Source organism: Astyanax mexicanus, chromosome 12 (genome assembly GCF_023375975.1).
Source record: "Astyanax mexicanus isolate ESR-SI-001 chromosome 12, AstMex3_surface, whole genome shotgun sequence".
NCBI classification, from domain to species: Eukaryota; Metazoa; Chordata; class Actinopteri; order Characiformes; family Acestrorhamphidae; genus Astyanax; species Astyanax mexicanus.
In genome coordinates this window covers 29,655,166-29,674,091 of record NC_064419.1, presented here as the reverse complement: position 1 = coordinate 29,674,091, position 18,926 = coordinate 29,655,166, and the positions used below count along the sequence as shown (strand labels likewise).

At 39.7% G+C, this 18,926-nt stretch overlaps 1 long non-coding RNA gene across 2 annotated transcripts; it reads right to left on the bottom strand.

Annotated features, from left to right (window-relative positions):
- Positions 1-3,894: 3,894 nt before the first annotated feature.
- Positions 3,895-13,275, bottom strand: LOC125806195 (uncharacterized). 2 transcript variants are annotated; one of them, XR_007441488.1, is made up of 9 exons: positions 13,121-13,275; positions 12,642-12,822; positions 12,467-12,507; positions 12,320-12,385; positions 6,746-6,807; positions 5,925-6,022; positions 4,862-4,957; positions 4,690-4,760; positions 3,895-4,462 (listed from the first exon to the last, which is right to left on the bottom strand). It is a non-coding gene; the product is annotated as an uncharacterized LOC125806195 (long non-coding RNA). The 2 variants fall into 2 exon arrangements; XR_007441487.1 differs by having other exon boundaries at positions 12,647-12,822.
- Positions 13,276-18,926: the final 5,651 nt, after the last annotated feature.

Genomic DNA, 18,926 nt, shown 5'->3' with positions numbered 1-18,926 from the left:
TATATAAACATTTCGGGCACCGTAGCCCCCACACCTAGTTTTGAATGGTCGTGTCTCCCCTGATTCAGTCATTAACAACAAGACGGTCGCCCTTTTCTCCGGGATCTTCAGGGAGTTTGCAGGAGGTGTAATTTATGGGGAACAATCATTAATGTTGGGTTAAATAATCTAGTGTTTTTTCACTCTGGTGCTGAAGGTCCGCTGCGCTGCTCTTTATTGTGTCTTTGTTGGCCTTTACTCTGTTTTCATTAAAAGCCCCTCAGTCTTAAAACAGCGGCAGTAAAACAGGCGGAGCGGTGGGCCTCCAGCAGCAGTAGTGAAAACCCTTTAGAGTGAAGCAGCGCGAAGGGAGCTCTTTCAGTCCCGGTGAGTAATTTAGCTAGCTGGCTGTTTAAGCTCTCGGTGAAGCGCGGTCTTATTATAATACTAAACTACAGCGTGGTGAGACTATTTAAACTGAAGCGTGTTAATGGCGAATAACGCTGTAAGATAGCTATGGTGCAAACCGAGCTACGGTGGAGCTGGCTAAGCTAATTAGCTTAGCCAGCTCCACCGTAGCTCGCTAGCCTTAGCTTCAGTTAGCCCGATTACCTGCAGCAGCTGCCCGTTCAGAAAAAAAACACAACCAGCGCTGTTTAAGAGCTGCTTTACGAGCTTCTCTCCCAGCATAGGGTGTGTTTTTCTCAATCAGCAGCTGCTTTTAAACCACGCTGTAGTTTAGTAATAAGATCGCGCTTCACCGAGAGCTGAAACAGCCAGTTAAATTACCTAACAGGACTGAAAGAGCTCCTATCGGTTCTCCGGTCTAATTCGGTCTAAATAAACCAAAACACCTTTGGTTTATTTAGATTTAAGTTAGCAGTTTGTTCTCTTTAGACAAAAAACGAAAATAAGAATAAAAAAAAGAAAAAATAAAATAATATAATAATAAATAATAATAAATAAAATAATAATAAAATAAGGCGCATGCGCAGAAGACCGCAAAAAAAATCGGTCCACTGCGCATGCGCGGCCGCAAAATCTGGCGCATGCGCAGTGGACCGATTTTTTGGCGGTCTTCTGCGCATGCGCCAGATTTTGCGGCCGCGCATGCGCAGAAGACCGCAAAAAAATCGGTCCACTGCGCATGCGCCAGATTTTGCGGCCGCGCATGCGCAGAAGACCGCAAAAAAATCGGTCCACTGCGCATGCGCCAGATTTTGCGGCCGCGCATGCGCAGAAGACCGCAAAAAATCGGTCCACTGCGCATGCGCCAGATTTTGCGGCCGCGCATGCGCAGAAGACCGCAAAAAAAAATCGGTCCACTGCGCATGCGCCAGATTTTGCGGCCGCGCATGCGCAGAAGACCGCAAAAAATCGGTCCACTGCGCATGCGCGGCCGCAAAATCTGGCGCATGCGCAGAAGACCGCAAAAAATCGGTCTTCTGCGCATGCGCGACCGCTAAATCTGGCGCATGCGCAGAAGACCGCAAAAAAATGGACCGATTTTTTTTGCGGTCTTCTGCGCATGCGCCTTATTTTATTATTATTATTTTATTTATTATTATTTATTATTATATTATTTTATTTTTTCTTTTTTTTATTCTTATTTTCGTTTTTTGTCTAAAGAGAACAAACTGCTAACTTAAATCTAAATAAACCAAAGGTGTTTTGGTTTATTTAGACCGAATTAGACCGGAGAACCGATAGGAGCTCTTTCAGTCCTGTTAGGTAATTTAACTGGCTGTTTCAGCTCTCGGTGAAGCGCGATCTTATTACTAAACTACAGCGTGGTTTAAAAGCAGCTGCTGATTGAGAAAAACACACCCTATGCTGGGAGAGAAGCTCGTAAAGCAGCTCTTAAACAGCGCTGGTTGTGTTTTTTTTTCTGAACGAGCAGCTGCTGCAGGTAATCGGGCTAACTGAAGCTAAGGCTAGCGAGCTACGGTGGAGCTGGCTAAGCTAATTAGCTTAGCCAGCTCCACCGTAGCTCGGTTTGCACCATAGCTATCTTACAGCGTTATTCGCCATTAACACGCTTCAGTTTAAATAGTCTCACCACGCTGTAGTTTAGTATTATAATAAGACCGCGCTTCACCGAGAGCTTAAACAGCCAGCTAGCTAAATTACTCACCGGGACTGAAAGAGCTCCCTTCGCGCTGCTTCACTCTAAAGGGTTTTCACTACTGCTGCTGGAGGCCCACCGCTCCGCCTGTTTTACTGCCGCTGTTTTAAGACTGAGGGGCTTTTAATGAAAACAGAGTAAAGGCCAACAAAGACACAATAAAGAGCAGCGCAGCGGACCTTCAGCACCAGAGTGAAAAAACACTAGATTATTTAACCCAACATTAATGATTGTTCCCCATAAATTACACCTCCTGCAAACTCCCTGAAGATCCCGGAGAAAAGGGCGACCGTCTTGTTGTTAATGACTGAATCAGGGGAGACACGACCATTCAAAACTAGGTGTGGGGGCTACGGTGCCCGAAATGTTTATATATATATTTTTATTTTATTTTATATTTTACTAGCACTCTTATGTAATTCCGAGTAAGTATTTTAATTAACTATGAACACTTATATTAAAATAATATTGTTATATTAAATCTCAGACACCCTCAAGCCACCCCCCCCCCCTCTTTTCCATTGACTTTGGTTTCTTCCAAAAGTCACAGCTGAACTGCTGATGATATGATGGACGGTGCATTAGTATAGCTTGTCTAACCCATTTCTTAACGTTGGAAATTGAACAGCACACTTAATTTTCTCTCAGCTCAATGAAAGGCTGGGTTTAATGGTTTAAACTATTAGTCTGCTGTATTTTAGATGTGTTATTTTGAGATTATTTATTGCTAACGTTTATTAAAACAACATTTATGTTTTGTTATTTAAATTTATAAATAAAATTATGCTTAACATTATAATGTTTAAAGCAACTGATATATAAAGATAGTGAGACAAATAAAGCCAAGTTTCTAAAAACACATTTCTACTGCAGTACAAATAAAAAAAAATAAAAGCTCAAGGGCAGTAAAAAAAAACAAACATACAGTATACTGTGAGGCTATCTTGTTAACCAGCTATTGATCAGCAAAGGGACGTCTTAGCAGGGCTAACATTACTGGCTTTTAGTATCCTAGTCTTTCAATACTTTATAGTTCAACTGTTTTTTTTTTTTTAACCTATGTCTGGATAACTTTTACAAGAAGAGTGTTTATAATTGGGCAAAAAAGGCTGTTGTCCCTGAAATGTCCAGTGGAGTACGATGGTGAATAAGGGGCTCTGAATGCCAGTGCTGAGACACTGATGTGAAGGCTTAAGAAAACATTAGGAAAATAAAAAAACAGAGTCAAACCAAGCACTGAAATGTGAGTGTATCATAAAGGTATATATATTATTATTCCATTTTTGGAATTTTTGGTACAAAATAAACATTAAGAAAAATAACCAAAACAGACCTCTTAAGTTAAGTATAAACTTAAGAAAAAGCATTTTTGTGAATCCCCAGTTTAATATTTGAATATTGAATATTTTAATATTTTGAATAGATTTTTGATCCAGCCATCCATTTGTACTGACAGCAGCAGATAGTGTATATCAATTCTAGAATTAAAGTTTGTGTTTATACAGTTTGTGTTCTACACAATTACATAGTACATTATTTTATTTACTATTATAAGCTGCACATTTGAGATTTGATTTTAAGCCTTTTATATGAGAATGGCACTGACAGCGCTTCTGAAAAAGGTCACCTCTAAAACTGCTGATTCTAAAGAGTTTAGAGTTGCATGCCCACCTGTAAGACCAGACTTTTTACTTCTAAAAAAACAAGTCACTCAGATCTATCCTTAAAAACAATTGCAGAAATTCAGCAACCCAGATCAGTTGTTAATTCAAAAAAGTGACAGACAAGTGTTACAGAGACATTAGTATTTATTTCAATACATGTGTACTACAAAAACATGTTTCTGCACACATAACCATTGACCATTTCACAGTGGCAGCCTCGATTGCTTTATTTGATGTACACTCAAGCTTAAAGAGTAAGATTTACATTTTGGAGGCTTAATATGCTAAACTGACACAAACATTTGTCTTCATTTAAAGACAAAAAACATTTGACAAACAAATGCATAATATTGTGGTGTATGCACGGCTCAGTAAAAAGCTCCTACAGTGAAGATGGGGGATGGACATAAAGTTGAGGTTATATAGCTATAGCTATAGCTTTAGGGGCACAATATGCCCGAATCCAATCCCTAAACATCACTCACCTTTTATAAGTGTGTGAAAACCTACATTAGAGCAAAGATTTAGACCTTGTGCAGGGCTTAAGGGTTTTAGTTGAGATACACAAGCAAGTGTCGTCTGCTACATAAGTGCAGGGTCACTGAAAGACACGGTCACACCAAAGTCCTCCTTGTAGATGTCCCAGGTTTTGGACTTACGTGGGTTGTCCAGTTCCTCCCTTGACAGATAGAGCCTGTTTTGGGACCAAAGCATTATAGATTGCATTCAAGCAGCAGTCCATATGATTTTTCGTTTTACATTGAAAGCAGTAATGTTACTAAACTGAGAGGGGACAAAATATTCTAATTAATGAATTAAGTGGCCTGGCATTTTTATATATAAAATCTAAAACCAGAGTGGTCTGGTAGGTAAACAAAGCCAGTGTCTGCTTCTGAGGACAATGGACAGCAAAAACCTCACCTGTTGTTCTCTACAAATGAAGTGTTGAACCAGAAATAGAAAGGATAGTCCTCATACCCCTTTGGAAGACCCTGGGCATAGAGAACAATAGAGAAAAAAACATTTTGCCAAACAACTGGAAAAAACGATGTCCATAAAATCATTCTTACGTTACAATAGATTGGGAACTTACAGCCCTGGATTCAAACATGACCTTAACATCACCACAAACCACTGGCCCTTCCTGAAAGCTGATCACCACGGCATTGTTTTCAGTATCTGGGAACAGCTGGTAAAATATGAGAACACAGTATACGAGCGAACAGTAAAATAAACACAAAGGAACATAAGACAAACATCTGAAAGACCTTTCCCAACAATTACAATGTGATTTATGTTTTTAGTGGGCTGCTACTGTCTTTAAAGGTTCAATATTATGAGCTTATTGAATATTTAAAAGTTGTTCTTTAGTACATATTTAAAATATGATTTGGGGTTAAGATGATACCGATTCACAAACGCTTTCACTAGTGTATGTATGTACAAAATCTTTTAATAGTGTATGTAAGGCTGTTTTTTCACACTATAGTTTGTTTGCTCTGGTCCAAGTCAGGTAATTAATTGATTCTCTTGGAGCATTTCCCTCATGGTTTGTTGTTTTAACAGAGGATACAATTCAAGCTCACCAAAATGAGTCACAACAATCTTTGTAATCTCTTTGGTTGTTGGTCAGAGCTCTCTTGGCTGGGAGCAAGAAAGTAAACAGATTTCTGTGCAGTTTAACATGGAACAACAGCAGAGGTGGCATGTGTTCATTTGACTGACTCCACATCTTAAAACTGACAGAGTATGCTTGACAGATGGGTTGGATCAAGGTCAGATCATGTTCACATCACAAACCAACCAATTCAGAGTTCAGACCAACAGTTCTCAGCAGTCTCATTGCAGTTGTGATTACTGTACTCATCCATGTCCAAACAAACAGCACTACACGTAAATATGAACAGTTTATTTTGACAAATAAAAAAAGTAGGTGTGAAATCACCCTAAACTACTAAATCATTTAGGGGTTGTGGGATTAGCCCACTTCACATGTCTGTTCTGGATATGCCATATAGCTCTGGTTTTAATTAGGAAACCACTGTGTTTAAGGTTCACAGTTTTTCACTTTTTTGTACTGAAACTACTCTTGTCATTTGACTATGAGGAAGTAAATACAGTTTTATACTGTAGAAAACCTTTAAAAGTTAGCTTACCCTACAGTTCGTCTGCGTGGCACAGACACACTGGAACACCTGCTCTCTTTTCACTATGATCCGCACCTTCAGATCACTGCCATTGCCCTTTCCCACACCTGCACAACAAACACAGCAATGCCCAGGAGCATTAAATTACATAACCAATATACATAACAGTGCAGTCACTCTGAAAGGAGCAGACTGACTGCAGATTTTAATTGGAACTACACAGAAAACAGCCCCTAAACATACACTGCCCCCCAAAAGTACTTGATAAGTCAGTCTCATTTCTTTATTTCTGCTTTAGACTGAAAACAAATTGGGTTTGACATTAAAAGATGAATAGGAGACAAAAGGTCAACAATTCAGCCTTTGTCCGAACTTACCAATTTGTCTTCAATATTCATCTTTAAATTATATTTTTGTTACACCAAAATGTTTTCACTAGAGCAGAAGAAAAAAAATCAATTGGCCTCAGTGTTTCAATACTTTTGTAGGAGAGTGCAGACATACAGCTCTGGAAAAAAAACCACTTAAAAATCTCATTGAAAACCTCTGGAATATAATCAAGAGGAAGATGGATAATCTCAAGCCATCAAACCAAACTGAACTGCTTGAATTTTTGCACCAGGAATGGCATAAACTTATCCAAAAGCAGTGTGTAAGACTGGTGGAGGAGAACATGCAAAGATGCATGAAAAACATTTTTTTCCCCAGAGCTGTATGTTTAACTACTTGGTCTCAGTCTTCAACTGAGCACAGCAGAAACTAAAGGAGCAGTTCTGACACACTGAATATATACATACACATTCACCCCACCCTCAGGAGAAATACAGTACCTGCGCACTCTCAAACTAAACGCTGTCAATCAACCATGTACACACCATCGTACCCGTGCGCCCTGTTGCAACAGAAAAAAACAGTTCTCAAGCTGACTTGATTCGAAATGCTCAAGGGCCCTTATCAAATATTACATTACAAACACATTTTCTTTTAACTTAAATTCAACTGGTCAGCCATTGTGTGTTTGTTTCTTTAGTCTGGCACCCCTGCCGTCTATGAGACTACATATGTAAGAAGAAGAGGACAGCCGGGCATAAGCATAAACAGTCAAGTCAAGTCAAGTAGTTTTATTGTCAATGCTGCATATGTACAGGACATACATAGAATTGAAATTACGTTACTCTCCTTCCCAATTTTACAGCAAGTACAGATAATGGATAATAAAGAAAAAGGGGAGACACTATGTGTACAATACAGCAGCAGGGACACAGACATACATGAGACAGAACAAGGTGCAGTAGTGGTGGGGGTGAAATAGATATATAAATAGAAATAAAAAGAAATAAAAATATAACCTAAATGAGTGGGAGACACTATATGTACAATACAACAAAAACACAATAGACATCTGTGAGACAGAAGATAATAGTGCAATATTAATGGTGATTAAGATCAAGTGACAATATAAATAGAACCCGTATAACAGTAGTGCAAATGTTGTATCTAGCTTAAGGCTGGTAAAGTTCTTAAAGTTCCCAGTTCTTGGGGAATTAAAGTATTATGACAGTGCAGCGTAACAGTAGTGCAGGTATTGGGTGTGTAGTGCAGGTCCTTTTACAAAAGTTACAGTACTGTGTGTGTTCTAGTGCAGAGTTTCAGTACTGTGTTGGTGGGAGGGTGTGGGGTCAGGATTGGGATGGGGGGTAGAGCAGGAAGAGAGTTCAGCATCCTCACAGCCTGATGGATGGGGCTGTCTCGCAGTCTGCTGGTCCTAGACCCGAGACTCCGCAGTCTTCTCCCTGATGGCAGCAGGCTGAAGAAGCTGCGTAGTGGGTGGGAGGGATCTCCTGCCAGACGGATGGCTTTCCGTGTGAGGCGGGAGCTGTACAAGTCCTGAAGGGAGGGGAGAGAGGTGCCAACGATCTTCTCAGCTGCTCTCACGATGCGCAGGAGGGTCCTGCGGCAGGATGCTGTGCAGGCCCCGTACCACACGGTGAAACAGCTGGTCAGGATGCTCTCGATGGGCCCTCTGTAGAAGGTGGTCATGATGGGGGTGGGGGCTCCAGCTCTTCTCAGCTTGCGTAGAAAGTAGAGACGCTGGTTTGCCTTCCTGGCCAGTGATGCTGAGTTGGTGCTCCAGGAGAGGTCCTCTGTGACGTGCACACCCAGGAACTTGGTGCTGCTCACCCTCTCCACAGCAGTTCCGTTGATGGACAGAGGAGTGTGCAGTGTGTGAGTTCTCCTGAAGTCCACAACAATCTCCTTGGTCTTCTCTGTGTTCAGAGAGAGATTGTTGTGTTTGCACCAGGAGGCCAGGCGGCTCACCTCGCTCCTGTAGTGTGACTCATCGTTGTTGCTGATGAGACCCACCACCGTCGTGTCATCCGCAAACTTGACGAAGAGGTTGGAGGTGTGTTCTGGTGTGCAGTCGTGGGTCAGCAGAGTGAACAGGAGGGGGCTCAGTACACATCCTTGGGGAGCCCCTGTGTTCAGTGTGGTGATGCTGGATGTGCTGCTGCCAACCCGCACTGCCTGTGGTCTACCAGTCAGGAAGTCCAACAGCCAGTTGCACAGGGAAGTGCTCAGCCCCAGACTGTCCAGTTTGTGTATGAGCTGTTGAGGGACAATTGTGTTGAATGCTGAACTGAAGTCAACAAACAGCATTCTGACGTAGGTGTCTTTCTTGTCCAGGTGTGTGAGGGCTGAGTGGAGAACAGTGGAGATGGCATCATCGGTCGAGCGATTTGACCGATATGCAAACTGGTAGGGGTCCAGGGAGGAGGGGAGTGAAGACTTGATATGGTGCATGACTAGTCGTTCGAAGCACTTCATGAGGATGGGGGTGAGTGCAACTGGACGATAGTCGTTGAGACAGGATGGCGATGCCTTCTTAGGGACAGGGATGATGGTGGTGGCTTTGAAGCATGTGGGAACCACAGCCTGACTCAGAGAGGTGTTGTAGATGTCCGTATAAACCTCTGCGAGTTCCCAGGCACAGTCCTTCAGCACACGACCAGGAATGTTGTCAGGTCCAGGAGATTTTCGAGCACTGATCCTGCTGAATGCTCTCCTCACACTGTCTTGGGAGAGCGTTAGCACCTGGTCACCAGGAGGAGGGATGGATTTCTGGGCGGGTGTGTTGTTGAGTGGCTCGAACCTTGCGAAGAATCCATTCAGGTCGTTCAGCAGAGATGTGTCGCTGTTGCAGGTCTGTGGATGGGGTTTGTAGCCTGTGATAGACTGAATCCCCTGCCACAGGTTCCGTGTGTCTCTGCTGTCGCTGAAGCGTTGGGATATCTTCTTGGAGTACTGCCTCTTAGCTTTCCTGATGCCGCGGGACAGGTTGGCCCTGGCTGTCCTCAGGCCTGCCTGGTCTCCTGCTGTGAAGGCTGCATTTCTAGCCTTCAGGAGCTTGTGGACCTCTCCTGTCAGCCATTGCTTCTGATTAGCCCGAACAGTGATGGTCTTGAGGTCGGTTACATCATCAATGCACTTGGTGATGTAGGCAGAGACAGTTTCTGTGTACTCCTGAATGTCCGTGGAGTTGTTGTGGGTGGCAGCCTCTCTAAACATGTTCCAGTCTGTTGTGCTGAAACAGTCCTGAAGTGCCTCTGAGGAACCCTCTGGCCACACTCGTACCTGCTTCAGAACTGGTTTGGTGACTTTAACCAGTGGTCTGTAAGCTGGCATTAGCATAATGGTTAGGTGGTCAGACGCACCGAGGTGGGGGAGGGAGGAGGCTCTGTAAGCCCCCCTTTTTTTTTAGTAAAGACCTGGTCCAAAGTGTTGTTACCCCTGGTTGGAAAGTCTATGTGTTTAAAAAGTCCAGAAAACACAGTCTTTGGGTCTGCGTGGTTGAAATCTCCAGCCAGAATGAGAAAAGCATCTGGGTGTGCTGTCTGCTGTTCACTGATGTACTGGTACAGTTCATTCAGTGCTTCACTCCTCACGCTTTTGTTGGAGGTCGGAGGGAGATAAACAGCGGCGATAAGCACGGCGGAGAAATCTCTCGGTAGATAGAACGGACGGCACTTGATAATCATCAGTTCCACTACTGGTGAGCAGTGTTTACAGACCACAACAACGTTACGACACCAAGCTTCGCTGATGTAAACACAGAGCCCGCCGCCGCAGCTCTTACCTCCAGCAGCTAGCTCTCGGTCCGCCCGATAGCATGTTAGCCTCTCCAGCTGAACGGCGTGGTCCGGGACGCTGTTGTTGAGCCAAGTTTCCGTGAAAATATAAACACAACAGTCTCTCACGGTCTTCTGAGTTGACTGAAGTAAGCGGATGTAGTCCAGTTTATTGTCCAACGATCTTACATTCGCCAGAAGCATGGTGGGGATAGCTGGCTTGTGTGGGCTAGCCGCTAGCCTCGCTCGGATACCTCCCCGCTTACCGCGCTTCTGCCGTCTCTCCCGCCGCCTGTGGCGCTTCCATTGTGGGCGAGCTGCAGCGGTGGGGGTGCGGGTGTCCGGAGCACGCCGCAGGCTCGCAGCTCTTCTCGGAGATCGCGGTTTAAATCCAAAAGTGAGTTTCTACCGGCTTCCAGCAGAAACTCACGGCTGTAGGTGCGTTTCAGGACGTGAACGCACGACAAAGACGTACAAAAACAGGACAAAAAACACCAAAGCGCTGTATCCTCGGGAGAGCGAGAAGCCGCAGCGTGTGCACGCGCCGCCATCTTGGGTGATCAACAGTGTACAATATGAAAAATAAAATACAGCGTCTACTGTCGAAATTTACTAAACCTCATGCGATTATTAAAAGATCTTAAAATTGTACAACATTCTACATCTATATTTGGTACAAAATATATTTGGCTCATTGTTAAACGGGTTACCAGAGTAACCACTCGACAACCACCTTAAAGACCCTAGCAACCATCTGGAATACAACAGCACAGAAATCAGCTAGGAACACAACACAGTAGCCATGTAGCAGCACCTTAGCAGGAAGTGGGAACCATTTCAGCAGTGAATATTATTAGTACTGTATCTTTAACATTGAATTCCATTTAATTAACTGTGTTCTCCATGGTTTGGTTTCCCAAACAGAGATTAAGCCTTTCATTTGTAGCAGAGATGGAGAGACAATAAAAACAGAAAGACAGTAAAATTAATCAAAATCTTGATTAAATACTTTTGCTAGTTTTAGTTTCCTCACTGTTTCCCCTGATTGTTGCAGTCACCAGGACAGTCATGTGTGAACTGTATACCTAAAGTCTTACACACCTGCCTAAAACAACTCTCTCAAACAGAATTGCTTTAGGTTTCTTCAGGTTTATGACCCCCCGTGTAACACTTCTCTATAAAAAGTACAGAAGTACAAACTGTAGCTATGCAACAAACCTTTTTCTGCTTTTATGGAGAGTAAAATATTGGTCACACAATTCAAGTCAAGTCAATTCGTAAGCAAATCTATTTGAGACAACTAACTGCAGTTAGAAGTGACTGCATATTGAGTGTCCAGCAGATTTTGGCTGGATCACCCACGGAGTTAAGCTGCAGAGCAAACTTCAGACACCCAACATAAACCCTATTGTGAAGCGATTAGCTTTATCTATGGAGTAATGCATTTTTTCTTCATGACATCAGGAAAATACAGTATTCTTTGCTTAAATGACTCAGGTGGGAGCAGCTAATCATTTTACGTATTGCATTCCCCATCAAAAACATGTGATAAGAATATTATAACCAACTTACAATAAATACAGAAATACAGTAACATGTTCATAACAAACAGCTCTGGAAAAAAATAAAGAGACCACTTTAGTTTCTGAATCAAGTTTCTCAGATTTTGCAATTTATAGGTATATGTTTAAGTAAAATGAATATTGCTGTTTTATTTTATAAACTATGGACAACATTTCTCCCAAATTCCAAATAAAAATATTTTAATTTAGAGCATTTATTTGCAGAAAATTATAAACAGCTGAAATACCAAAAAAAGATGCAGTTCAGCTTTGTTTGTTGTTTGATGGCTTGTGATCATCCATCTTCCTCTTGATTATATTCAATTTGGTAAAAATTGGTAAAATCAAAGAAATTGATCATTTTTAAGTGGTCTCTATTTTTTTCAGAGATGTATGTAGGCAACAGGCTATGCTACACAATCACTTGCCTTAAGCTGAGAGAAGCTCTGCACCTCTGAGGAGTCATGTGGTTCACCTTCTGAATTTGACTGCTGTATAAAGCATGCACCTGAGATTTGCTATACCCTGACATATCCGTGCCATGAAGGAAGAAAAAAAAAACCTCCTCAGCTAAAATGAATAAGTGAATCCAGTTTGGATATGGCTTTAGACATTCAGCTGAACAACTATGGTGATGGGTTAACCTAAAAATCAAATCAAATACATATAGAAAACATTGATGATGTCTTTAAATCAGTGAAAACTTCAGCATCACCTTTGCCTCCTTTGCAGTGGATGGCAATGACATTCCCTCAAACTGGCAGTGTAGTTCAACATGTCACTGAGAACACAATAACAAGTTCAAGTTCAATATGTGAATAAGAGCTTAGGTTCTCTGCCCAAACCCAACCCAACGTCTGACCTGGCTCGAGATTTCCCACCACTTTCCTCAGGTTCCTCGGGCTAAAGAAAATAATATAGTTATAAGTTATTTTCATTTTATATAAAGCTATGAATCAAAATATAGCAGAAACAAATCAAACTGTTTTTTAAAAAAGTTGCACAAGTGCAAAGTGCACACTGTCCATATTACGCACTTCACCTGCCGCTGCGCTTTCCTCCAAATGTGCTGGCTGCTTGGCAATGCTGCATCAGCAGCAGCTCGAAAAGAAGCGGTGGCTGACTTCACATGTATCGGAGAAAGAGTGTGCTAGTCTTCATCCTGCTGGTGTGTTGGGGCATTACTAGTGATAGGGGGAGTCCTAACGAGTGGGTTGGCTGTGTAAATTGGGGAGAAAATGGGAAAAAAATATAAATAAAATTATAAAAGAATTTCTTTTCTTTTCTTAAACCATGTTATATTATACTAGATTAGAGGAAAGTCATTCAGACATTGTTGTAGCCTAATGTTTAGGCCTTTGGATCATTGTTTGCATTGTTCATGTTATAATCTTTTGGAGATCTGTTCCTAATAATTAATAATATTTTTCTTAAATAATAGGTCTTATTCATTCTTCACTCATTCTAAACAGAACGAAAATGTTTTTTAAAAGCTCAGTTTTAATGCTCTACTTACTCAAAAAATGTCAGGTTTAATTCGGGCTTTGGCTCAAAATGACAGTGTATGGGGCAGGTTGGGTCGAGCTCTAATGTGAATCCTTATACTGCATTCCATCTGAAGTAGGAATTCAGAACTGGAAATTTCCAAGTTCTAAGTAGAACATTTCAACTGGAAGTTCAGAACGCAAGATGGCTGCACCAAACATCAACAGTAGTAAAAGCAGTAGTATTTTACGTTTCATTAGCACGTCTAGCTGTTCATGTTTCCATTGTGTGTGTGAATGTGCGTCTGGTATCGCTGACAATGCAAAACATTATAACCTGGGACATATAATGTGGGACATTTTTTGGTTACATTTGCTATAAAACACTGGTACATGATTAATAATTAAGTTGTAGTAAACATGAAAGTCTTTAGCTTATTTTATAATTCCCTCTGGAAAAAAAGAAAACAAGGGTAAAATATGTATACACATGTAGATTACAAATAGTGTTAACCTATAAATTTAAATTATTTTCTGTGCCTTTTCTATGCTTTCGCAGCACATTTTAATGACCATAGCGCGTTTAAAACATCAGAGTAGACAAGAATGTATATCAAAACTGATTATAGTAGGCCTATATTTACATTAAATATATTTAAATAATTAAAAAAAAAACATTTATTTAAGCAATGCTAAGACACAATCTTCAATAATAAAATGTGTCAAATTCTGAGCGCTCCATAATGTAGGGCTAAATTACTTCACTCTGCACTGATGTATTAATCAGCTCAGGCCCATTTTAAACACTGATAAACATTTCTAATGTTTAACCTGTAAACAGTATTTCACACTTTCATCAAACATGATATAGAATCTTCTGTTTAAAACTTTGAACAGAATCAATTTTTAAATAAACTAATTTGGCATATATCTGGCTGTCAGGGAATATGTTTAGGTTGTGTCTATATTGTGTAGATTCTTTATTTTTTTTAACAGCTTTTAAATGCATCTGTTTAAATGTTGCCTTCTTGTCACCATTACTGGTAATTTACTTGCATATATAACCAATATGCTTCCCAAAGAGTGGAAGAGAGCAAGAGCTTAATTACAGCCTAAACACCTAGATTTTTCTCTGTGAATTTACAGTTATATTCCATCTGAAACTCCAATCAAGTTATCAAATTATTTTTTAAATAGCTTTTCTCAGTCGATAAACAGAGTCAATAAATGGAAACACAAAGATCACAAAGAGTAAATTTGACTTTGACTTTGTTTTTTTTTTTGTGTTTTTTTCCAAAACTTATCCAGGCCTGAAAATGACTATTTTCAAGTTCCTTGACTTTTCCAGGTTTTTCATGATCTAACTTACTGCAGAGATTGTAAACTCTGTAATGATCGGGATGCTTTGTGTCCAGAAATATGGCAGTTTCCTAAATACAGCAAATTGTAACATTGTTACATAAAAATCTGTTTAAATCAATAATTCAGCTAAAATAATTGCCTTCTACAGACTTTTCAGTTTTATTTTATTTTCTTAATTGTTAAGCTTACTTTTATGGGATTTCTGTAGAGTGCCTGCTTTCCAGGTGAGGGAAAAGACACGGCAACAAACATTATTAACTATTGGATCCCAAACCAAAAGCAGAAAATCTAGATTCAAATAAGATTACATAATTAGGTAAAGCATCCCAACCTGTGACATAGGACGATCTGAAGAGTACTAGTCTTCTTCTTTAAGGAAAACCTGGAAGTAGCCTGGCCCAAGCTGATTTTATACTTTAAAATGAACTGGCAACATGGCATACCAATCCATTATGCACAATTTTTTTTATGTAAAGCTGATGTTCCAGTGTGATTTTGAAGGACTTTTTCATCTTGGGCCAGACCAAATACACATGATCTGAAGAGTACTAGTCTTCTACTTTAAGGAAAACCTGGAATTACCCTGGCCCAAGCTGATTTTATACTTTAAAATGAACTGGCAACATGGTATAACGAGCCATAATGCACAATTCTTTTTGTGTAAAGCTGATGTTCCAGTGTGATTTTGAAAGACTTTTTCATATTGGGCCAGACCAAATACACATGATCTAAAGAGTACTAGTCTTCTACTTTAAGGAAAGCCTGGAAATAGCCTGGCCCAAGCTGATTTTATACTTTAAAATGAACTGGCAACATGGCATACCGATCCATAAGGCACAAAAAGTTTAATTTAAAGCTGATGTTCTAGTGTGATTTTGAAGGACTTTTTAATTTTGGGCCAGACCAAATACACATGATCTAAAGAGTACTAGTCTTCTACTTTAAGAAAAACCTGGAATTAGCCTGGCCCAAGCTGATTTTATACTTTAAAATGAACTGGCAACATGGAATACCAATCCATAAAGCACAATTTTTTTATGTAAAGCTGATGTTCCAGTGTGATTTTGAAGGACTTTTTCATCATGGGCCAGAACAAATACACATGATCTGAAGAGTACTAGTCTTCTTCTTTAAGGAAAACCTGGAATTAGCCTGGCCCGAGCTGATTTTATACTTTAAAATGAACTGGCAACATAGCATACCGATCCATAATGCACAATTTTTTTATGTAAAGCTGATGTTCTAGTGTGATTTTGAAGGAATTTTTCATATTGGGCCAGACCAAATACACATGATCTGAAGAGAACTAGTCTTCTACTTTAAGGAAAACCTGGAATTAGCCTGGCCCGAGCTGATTTTATACTTTAAAATGAACTGGCAACATGGTATAACGATCCATAATGCACAAAAAAATTGAATATAAAGCTGATGTTCTAGTGTGATTTTGAAGGACTTTTTAATCTTGGGCCAGACCAAATACACATGATCTGAAGAGAACTAGTCTTCTACTTTAAGGAAAACCTGGAATTAGCCTGGCCCGAGCTGATTTTAGACTGCACAATTAATTGGCAACATGGCAGCACAAAAAAATATTATTTAAAGCTGATATTCCAGTATGATTTTGGACTTTTTTTTTCAGACCAAATACTCATGAGATGAAGAGTTCTCAAAATCAATGCTTTATATTCATTATTTCTGTGCAAAATGGCTTTCATGTCATGTTGCCAATTCATTTTAAAGTATAAAATCAGCTAGGGCCAGGCTAATTCCAGGTTTTCCTTAAAGTAGAAGACTAGTTCTCTTCAGATCATGTGTATTTGGTCTGGCCCAAGATGAAAAAGTCTTTCAAAATCACACTAGAACATCAGCTTTATATTCAATTTTTTTGTGCATTATGGATCGGTAGGCCATGTTGCCAGTTCATTTTAAAGTATTAAATCAGCTTGGGCCAGGCTAATTCCAGGTTTTCCTTAAAGTAGAAGAGTAGTACTCTTCAGATCATGTGTATTTGCTCTGGCCCAAGATTAAAAAGTCCTTCAAAATCACACTAGAACATCAGCTTTAAATTAAACTTTTTTGTGCCTTATGGATCGGTATGCCATGTTGCCAGTTAATTTTAAAGTATAAAATCAGCTTGGGCCAGGCTATTTCCAGGCTTTCCTTAAAGTAGAAGACTAGTACTCTTTAGATCATGTGTATTTGGTCTGGCCCAATATGAAAAAGTCTTTCAAAATCACACTGGAACATCAGCTTTACACAAAAAAAAATTGTGCATTATGGCTCGTTATACCATGTTGCCAGTTCATTTTAAAGTATGAAATCAGCTTGGGCCAGGCTAATTCCAGGTTTTTCTTAAAGTAGAAGACTAGTACTCTTCAGATCATGTGTATTTGGTCTGGCCCAACATGAAAAAGTTCTTCAAAATCACACTAGAACATCAGCTTTATATTCAATTTTTTTGTGCATTATGGATCGTTATTCCATGTTGCCAGTTCATTTTAAAGTATAAAATCAGCTCGGGCCAGGCTATTTCCAGGCTTTCCTTAAAGTAGAAGACTAGTACTCTTTAGATCATGTGTATTTGGTCTGGCCCAAGATGAAAAATTCCTTCAAAATCACACTGGAACATCAGCTTTACATAAAAAAATTGTGCATTATGGATCGGTATGCTATGTTGCCAGTTCATTTTAAAGTATAAAATCAGCTCGGGCCAGGCTAATTCCAGGTTTTCCTTTAAGAAGAAGACTAGTACTCTTCAGATCATGTGTATTTGGTCTGGCCCAAGATTAAAAAGTCCTTCAAAATCACACTAGAACATCAGCTTTATATTCAATTTTTTTGTGCTTTATGGATCGGTATTCCATGTTGCCAGTTAATTTTAAAGTATAAAATCAGCTCGGGCCAGGCTAATTCCAGCTTTTCCTTTAAGAAGAAGACTAGTACTCTTCAGATCATGTGTATTTGGTCTGGCCCAAGATTAAAAAGTCCTTCAAAATCACACTAGAACATCAGCTTTAAATTAAACTTTTTTGTGCCTTATGGATCGGTATGCCATGTTGCCAGTTAATTTTAAAGTATAAAATCAGCTTGGGCCAGGCTATTTCCAGGCTTTCCTTAAAGTAGAAGACTAGTACTCTTTAGATCATGTGTATTTGGTCTGGCCCAATATGAAAAAGTCTTTCAAAATCACACTGGAACATCAGCTTTACATAAAACATTGTGTATTATGGCTCATTATACCATGTTGCCAGTTCATTTTAAAGTATAAAATCAGCTCGGGCCAGGCTAATTCCAGGTTTTCCTTAAAGTAGAAGACTAGTACTCTTCAGATCATGTGTATTTGGTCTGGCCCAAGATTAAAAAGTCCTTCAAAATCACACTAGAACATCAGCTTTACATAAAAAAAATTGTGCATAATGGATTGGTATGCCATGTTGCCAGTTCATTTTAAAGTATAGAATCAGCTTGGGCCAAGCTAATTCCAGGTTTTTCTTAAAGTAGAAGACTAGTACTCTTCAGATCATGTGTATTTGCTCTGGCCCAAGATTAAAAAGTCCTTCAAAATCACACTAGAACATCAGCTTTAAATTAAACTTTTTTGTGCCTTATGGATCGGTATGCCATGTTGCCAGTTAATTTTAAAGTATAAAATCAGCTTGGGCCAGGCTATTTCCAGGCTTTCCTTAAAGTAGAAGACTAGTACTCTTCAGATCATGTGTATTTGGTCTGGCCCAATATGAAAAAGTCTTTCAAAATCACACTGGAACATCAGCTTTACACAAAAAAAAATTGTGCATTATGGCTCGTTATACCATGTTGCCAGTTCATTTTAAAGTATAATATCAGCTCGGGCCAGGCTAATTCCAGGTTTTCGTTAAAGTAGAAGACTAGTACTCTTCAGATCATGTGTATTTGGTCTGGCCCAAGATGAAAAAGTCCTTCAAAATCACACTAGAACATCAGCTTTACATAAAAAAATTGTGCATTATGGATTGGTATGCTATGTTGCCAGTTCATTTTAAACTATAAAATCAGCTTGGGCCAGGCTAATTCCAGGTTTTCCTCAAAGTGGGAGAGTCGTTCTCTTCATCTGATGTGTATGTGTTCTGGCCCAAGATGAAAAAGTCTTTCAAAATTTGCCAGTTCATTTTAAAGTATAAAATCAGCTCGGGCCAGGCTAATTCCAGGTTTTCCTTAAAGAAGAAGACTAGTACTCTTTAGATCATGTGTATTTGGTCTGGCCCAACATGAAAAAGTTCTTCAAAATCACACCTGAACGTCTGCCTCATATTTTTTGAGCGCAATGGCTTTTAAAATATAATTTTATTAAATATATATTTAATTATTTATTGTAATATATAATTATAAATTCAGTAATTAAAATAAATATTTTACAATATACAAAATTACATTTAATACGATATTGTATATTTACATTGTTAATAAACATATGTACTGCTTTTCTTCATTCTATCT